This window comes from Papio anubis, chromosome 18 (genome assembly GCF_008728515.1).
Source record: "Papio anubis isolate 15944 chromosome 18, Panubis1.0, whole genome shotgun sequence".
NCBI lineage: Eukaryota > Metazoa > Chordata > Mammalia > Primates > Cercopithecidae > Papio > Papio anubis.
Genome location: NC_044993.1, coordinates 15,061,891 through 15,069,837, shown reverse-complemented (window position 1 = coordinate 15,069,837; position 7,947 = coordinate 15,061,891).

Genomic DNA, 7,947 nt, shown 5'->3' with positions numbered 1-7,947 from the left:
GGGAAAACTGGCTGGCCATACGTAGAAAGCTGAAACTGGATCCCTTCCTTACACCTTTTTTTTTTTTTTTTTGGAGACGGAGTCTTGCTCTGTCACCCAGGCTGGAGTGCAGTGGCCGGATCTCAGCTCACTGCAAGCTCCTCCTCTCGGGTTCACGCCATTCTCCTGCCTCAGCCTCCCGAGTAGCTGGGACTACAGGCACCCGCCACTTCGCCCGGCTAGTTTTTTTTTTTTGTATTTTTTAGTAGAGACGGGGTTTCACCGTGTTAGCCAGGATGGTCTCGATCTCCTGACCTCGTGATCCGCCCGTCTCGGCCTCCCAAAGTGCTGGGATTACAGGCTTGAGCCACCGCGCCCGGCCCCCCTTCCTTACACCTTATACAAAAATCAATTCAAGATGGATTAAAGACTTAAATGTTAGACCTAAAACCATAAAGACCCTAGAAGAAAACCTAGGCAATACCATTCAGGCCATAGGCATGGGCAAGGACTTTACAACTAAAACACCAAAAGCAATGGCAACAAAAGCCAAAATTGACAAATGGGATCTAATTAAACTAAAGAGCTTCTGTACAGCAAAAGAAACTACCATCAGAGTGAGCAGGCAACCTATAGAATGGGAGAAAATTTTTACAATCTACCCATGTGACAAAGGGCTAATATCCAGAATCTACAAAAAAGCTTTAACAAATTTACAAGAAAAAATCAAACAACCCCATCAAAAAGTGGGTGAAGGATACGAACAGACACTTCTCAAAAGAAGACATTTATGCAGCCAACAGACACATGAAAAAATGCTCATCATCACTCGCCATCAGAGAAATGCAAATCAAAACCACAATGAGATACCATCTCACACCAGTTAGAATGGTGATCATTAAAAAGTCAGGAAACAACAGGTGCTGGAGAGGATATGGATAAATAGCTTTTACACTGTTGGTGGGACTGTAAACTGGTTCAACCATTGTAGAAGACAGTGTGGTGATTCCTCAAGGATCTAGAACTAGAAATATCATTTGACCCAGCCATCCCATTACTGGGTATATACCCAAAGGATTATAAATCATGCTGCTACAAAGACACATGCACACGTATGTTTATTGTGGCACTATTCACAATAGCAAAGACTTGGAACCAACCCAAATGTCCATCAATGATAGACTGGATTAAGAAAATGTGGCACATATACACCATGGAATACTATGCCGCCATAAAAAACGATGAGTTCATGTCCTTTATAGGGACATGGATGAAGTTGGAAACCATCATTCTGAGCAAACTATCACAAGGACAGAAAACCACATACTGCATGTTCTCACTCATAGATGGGAATTGAACAATGAGAACACATGGACGCAGACAGGGCGGGGAACATCACACACTGGGGCCTGCCAGGGGGTGGGGGGAGGGGGGGAGGGGGGAGGGATAGCATTAGGATATATACCTAATGTAAATAACGAGTTAATGGGTGCAGCACACCAACATGGCACATGTATACATAGGTAACAAACCTGCACATTGTGCACATGTACCCTAGAACTTAAAGTAAAATAATAAATAAATAAATATCTGTTGAATAACTGACTAACAGGCCAGGTACTGTGGTTTACACCTGTAATCCCAGAACTTTTGGAAGTCAAGCAGGGAGGATTGTTTGAGGCCAGAAGTTCAAGGCCAGCCTGGGCAAAATGGTGGAACCTGATCTTTTTTTTTTTTTTTTTTTTTAAATAAAACATAAAAAAGAAACAAAGAAGAACAACTGGAAAAGTTGAAAAGGGCTGACTAAGAAGAGCCCTGCTGGCCAGGTGCCATGGCTCACACCTGTAATCCCAGCACTTTGAGAGCCCCAGGCCGGCTGATGACTTGAGGTCAGGAGTTCGACATCAGCCTGGCCAACAGGGTGAAACCCCATCTCTACTAAAAATACAAAAATAGCCGGGTGTGGTGGCAGGTGCCCTGTAATCCCAACTACTTGGGAGGCTGAGGCAGGAGAATCTCTTGAACCTGGGACACAGAGGTTGCAGTGAGCCAAGATCAAGCCACTGCACTCCAGCCTGGGCAACAGAGCAAGACTTTGTCTCAAAATATATATATATATACAAAAATTAGCCCCGCATGGTGGCGGGTGCCTGTAATCCCAGCCACTCGGGAGGCTGAGGCAGGAGAATCACTTGAACCCAGGAGGTGGAGTTTGCAGTGAGCAGATATAGGGTCACTGCACTCCAGCCTGGGCAACAGAGCAAGACTCTGTCTCAAAAAAAAAGAGTCCTGCTTAGGCATTTGAGTTTTACTTTGGACATAGATACAGATAGAGACACAGCTCTTCTAAAGCTCTCTGTCTGTGTATACATAGCTTGGTAATTTGCTTCCCACCAAAATGAGTGGGATCTAAGATCATCGTGCCTGAGCATTTCTGCAACCCTCCCCCACTCCCATCTCTTTAGTTCATATTTATCTAGTTCTCAAAATCTGCCTGTCATGGTTCATAGGCAAAGATAGTACTTTGGTTTTCAAGTCCTTGGTGCACTCTGTTCTTCCAATTTTTTTTTTCTTTTCTTAAGTAGGAAAAAGGCCCAGCATAATTTCGGGGAGAGGGAACAGGAGAACCTTTCCAATTGCCCCCTTGGGGAAAATAGCCGGGTGTGGTGGCAGGTGCCCTGCAATCCCAACTACTCGGGAGACTGAGGCAGGAAAATCACTTGAACCCAGGAGGCAGAGGTTGCAGTGAGCCAAGATCGAGCCACGGCACTCCAGCCTGGGCGACGGAGTGAGACTCTGTCTCAAAAAAAAAAAAAAAAAAAAAAAAAAAAAGAAAGAAAGAAATAAAAAAGAAAAAAAGAAAGTGGGGACTCTGGAGCAACATCCAGAGCTCTCTGGCTGCTTCTTCATTGCTATTCACCCCTGAGATCCCCATGTAAATGTTCTTTCCATGTTGACAAAAAAAATCAAACAAAATCAAACTTTTTGTATGTGTTTTGGAGACTGAATTTCAGGCTGGAGTGCAGTGGCAATGGTGCCATCTCGGTTTACTGCAGCCTCAACTTCCCAGGCTTAAGCTAACTTCATCTTTTTTTTTTTGAGACGGAGTCTCTCAGCTTCTCTGCTTCCAGGCTGGAGTGTGTCAGATCTCTGCCTCACGCAAGCCCGGCCTCCTCGGCTCACGCATTCTCCTGCCCTCTGCCTCCCTGAGCACTACAGGCTTCCGCCACCTCAGCCTGGCTAGTTTTCTGTGCTTTTTAGTAGAGACGGGTTTTCACCGTGTTCTGCTGTATGTTCCTGATTCCTGACCTCTGCAGGATCCCGCCTCCCGCCCCTGCCTCCCAAAGTGCTGGGATTACAGGCTTGGAGCCAATGCCCTGCCTCCCTCCCTCATCTTAACTCAACATTTCTTTCTACTGACTTCAAGTCTTTAGGACACAGTTGGTCTCCTAACTTCACCTGCTAATCAGTAGAAAATCTTAGAATCCACCTATGACCTGTAAATCCACTGGCTTCAAGATTTTGTCTCTTTTTTTTTTGAGACGAGTCTCTGCTCTGTCACTCCCAGGCTGGAGTGCAGTGGCTTGACCAGCCTACTGCAAGCCCCGGCCCCGGCTCACGCCATTCTCCTGCCTCAGCCTCCCGAGTAGCTGGGACTACAGGCGCTCGCCACCTCGCCCGGCTAGTTTTTTTGTATTTTTTTAGTAGAGACGGGGTTTCACAGTGTTAGCCAGGATGGTCTCAATCTCCTGACCTCGTGATCCGCCCGTCTCGGCCTCCCAAAGTGCTGGGATTACAGGCTTGAGCCACCGCGCCCGGCCTAAGATACCTTGTCTCTTTAGGCTGAACCAATGTATACCTTCCATGTGTTGGCTTACGATTTTACCTACAATTCCTGTCTCCCTAAAATGTGCAAAACCAATGTATACCCTGACCACCTTGGGCACACTTTCTCAGGACCTCTTGGGACTGTCCCCCAGGCCATGGTCACTCATGTGGCATGCATATGGGCTCAGACTAAACCTCTTTAAATATTTTACAGAGCAGCACTTTGGGAGGCCAAGGTGAGTGTATCACTTGAGCTCAATAGTTTGAGACCAGCCTGGGCAACATGGCCAAACCCAATCTCTATAAAAAATACAAAAATTAGCCAGGTATGGTGGTATGCACCTGTGGTCCCAGCTACTCGAGAGGCTCAGGCAGGAGAATCGCTGGAACCCGGGAGGCAGAGGTTGCAATGAGCCAAGATGGTGCCACTGCACTCCAGCCTGGGTGACAGAGCGAGACCTTGTCTCAAGAAAAAAAAGTTGTAGGCCGGGCGCGGTGGCTCAAGCCTGTAATCCCAGCACTTTGGGAGGCCGAGACGGGTGGATCACGAGGTCAGGAGATCAAGACCATCCTGGCGAACACGGTGAAACCCCGTCTCTACTAAAAAATACAAAAAACTAGCCGGGCGAGATGGCGGGCGCCTGTAGTCCCAGCTACTCGGGAGGCTGAGGCAGGAGAATGGCGTGAACCCGGGAGGCGGAGCTTGCAGTGAGCTGAGATCCGGCCACTGCACTCCAGCCTGGGCGGCAGAGCGAGACTCCGTCTCAAAAAAAAAAAAAGAAAAAAGAAAAAAGAAAAAAAAGTTAAGATGGGGTTTCACTACGTTGCCCAGGGTGATCTCTAACTCTTAGGCTCAAGAGATCCTCCTGCCCCCTTGGCCTCCCAAAGTACTGGGATTGCAGGTGTGAGCCAGCACGCCTGACCTCTTAATCTGTCTTAAATCCAGGAAAATCCCAGCTGCATTCTCTATAGATACAAAATTTCCCCCACAACAGAATGCTTTCAAGAGCCATTTCAAAATATGTCAAAGAAATATATTTTGGGGTAAAATACTTTTATTTTCTTCAGGGTCTACTATCTGTTATACGATGCTATACCAGTCAGGTTGGAATTTGGTATTTTATTGCCACAAAGCGTCTGTTCTGTCAGTCTTATGATCTCTAGTTTTACCTTAATGCTGGTCAGTTGTGCCTAAACTCCAAAAGGTAGGGGGTAGAATGACCTTCTTTCTCATGACGGCCAGAAATTCAGTTTTTCAGGTTTCTCTGGGGTCCCCTTGGCCCGGGGGGGTGGCCAGGGTGGTCCATTCTGTCAGTTGGGGGACTTAGGATTTTGCATCTGAATCAGAGGCTGGGGACCACTGAGGGTCCTTTGTCAAGTAGATCCCACTTTGCTGACCAGGCCACAGGGGGATTTATCGTGAAACCGTGTTTATTCAGTACACTTGCTAGCCAAGCCACAGGAAAGCAGGGTACAGAGCAAACCCAGAAATCCAGGGCCTGGGCTGGGCTCTTATCAGCAACGAGCCATGCAATTTGAATATGATCCTTTATCTTTCTATTCTTCTGTTTGCTCTTCTGCAGAATTTGGAGCTAGCTGACTACTCAGTTCGTTTACATCTGGGAACCTTGGACCCCTGCCCTGAGCCCCAGTAATAATTTCCCTGTCTTCATCAATCAACAAATATTTATGAACATGGTCCCGTGCTCAGCCTCCCGGCCATGTGTATTTGGTTACTCATTATCTTGATTTCCCTAAGCTGTCTCTTTTCAAGCAAAACAATAAAATTTAAAGAGCTCCGAGAGGTCCTAGGAGGAAGTTTCTCACTGAGAGGCATTTGTCCAGCCCCAGTGGGGGTGATGGGGGTGCTGGGGTCGCCCTCCAAAGCTGTGGGAAACCCTCGCCTTCCTCTGGCTTGGAGAGACAGGGAGGTGGACGGGAGTTCCCCATTACTTCTCCGGAGTAGGCCCTAACAAGCCATTTCCCCTATTTTCTGAACAGTGCAAGTCCCAGACTTTCTACAATAGAATAGATATGCACTTGCATTTGCAAAGGGCTTTGGCAGCAACAATTTTATCAGCTCTTCCCCCTGACTGTTGTGGTAAGTGGATCAGTGGTTTATTGTGAGTAAGTACAAAACAAGATAACAGGACATTTTCTTTTCTTTCTTTCTTTTTTTTTTTTTTTTGGAGACAGAGTCTCACTTTGTTGCCCAGGCTGGAGTGCAGTAGCACGATCTCAGTTTGCTGCAACCACCGCCTCCGGGGTTCAAGCGATTCTCCTGCCTCAGCCTCCCGAGTAGCTGGGATTACAGGCACCTGACACCATGCCTGGCTAATTTTTGTATTTTTACTGGAGACAGGGTTTCACCTTGTTGGTCAGGCTGGTCTTGAACTCCTGTCCTCAAGCAATCCACCCGGTTTAGCCTCCAAAGTGCTGGGATTACAGTCATGAGCTGCTGCGCCCGTTCATAACAGGGGGTTTTCTGAGAAAGGCTACCATTCGGGGTCCCACAGGGCATCTAAGCTGAGTGTAATCACATTCCAGAGGGCAGGGGCTTCACCTTTGCAGTGCAAGATCTCAGCTGTTCAGTGGTGCCAGCTATGAGAGAGGTGGACTTATAATAATCAGCACACTGGAATATAAACCTTAAGGCCAAATAATTAATTCATAAAAAGAAATACAGTTGTTAAGTAGATCTAGTCTTTTTCACCGCTTTGGAAAGTATACAGAGAAAACAAAATTGTCATTTGAAGAATTCCTCAGTTGGGTGCAGTGGCTCACACCTGTAATCCCAACACTTTGAGAGGCTGAGACGGGAAGACTGCTTGAGCCCAAGAGTTCAAGACCAGTCTGGGCAACATGGCAAAACCCTGTCTTTAAAAATAGACGAAACTTAGCCAGGCATGGTGGCACGCACCTGTGGTCCCAGCTACTCAGGAGGGTGAGGTGGGAGGTTCCCTTGAGCCTGGGAGGCAGAGGTTGCAATAAGCCCAGATTGTACCACTGTGCTTCAGCCTGGGCGATAGAGTGAGACCCTGTCTCAAGAAAAAAAAAAATTCCTTGATGAGCATGTTCATCGTGAAACTTAAGAGCCCAGCTCTGCTCTTACTAGCTGTGTGACCATTAATGTGCATGTGGTATGTTTTATCTATCATCTATCAAAATTTTTTTTCCTTTTATTTATTTTATTTTTGAGATCATGGCTTTCTGCAGCCTCAATCTCCCTGGGCTCAGGTGATCTTCCCACCTCAGCCTCCCAAGTAGCTGGGACCTGGCTAATTGCTGTATTGTTTATCGAACAGGGTCTTGCTGTTACCCAAGCTGGTCTTGAACTCTTAGGCTCAAGTAATCTGCCTGCCCCGGCCTCCCAAAGTGCTGGGAGACCATTCTGCTAATGATAGTACCAATGATGCTGGTGCTAGACAGACAGTTTCTAATGATACCGAAAAAGGCTTTCCAGCTCCCCATGCCCTTGGGATGTGGTCCACACTCCTTGCCTACTCCTGAGGACCAGATTCATCTTTTGCTTTTGCCCCTTGTATTGCAGCACTATAGCCTCTTTCAGTTCCTTGAATATACCATGTTCTCTCACATCTGGGCTGTTTCCTTTGCCTGGAACAGTATTCTCTTCTTGAAACACAGTTTTTTTCCCCACCCTGCCTCCTTGCCTGGCTAATCTCCAACTCACGTTTCAGGCATCGGCTTGGAATGGTCTATTCCTGTCTCTTGCCTTCCTTTCAGCACCATGCTCTTTCTCTCTCATACCACTTAGTCATTCATTCGTTCATTAGTTCAACAATATTTACTGAGTGCCTACTACAAGTCAGGCACCATTCTAGGCTTACCTATCATACTGTATTGTCATTACCTGCTTCAGTACTTTTTTTTTTTTTTTTAAGACGGAGTTTCACTCTGTTGCCCAGGCAGGAGTGCAGTGGTTTGATCTCGGCTCACTGCAACCTCTGCCTCTCTGGTTCAAGCGATTCTCCTGCCTCCGCCTCCCGAGTAGCTGAGATTACATGCGTGCACCACCATGCCCGGCTAATTTTTGTATTTTTAGTAGAGAGGAGTTTCACCATGTTGGCCAGGCTGGTCTCGAACTCCTGACCTCAAGTGATCCACCTGCCTCAGCCTCCC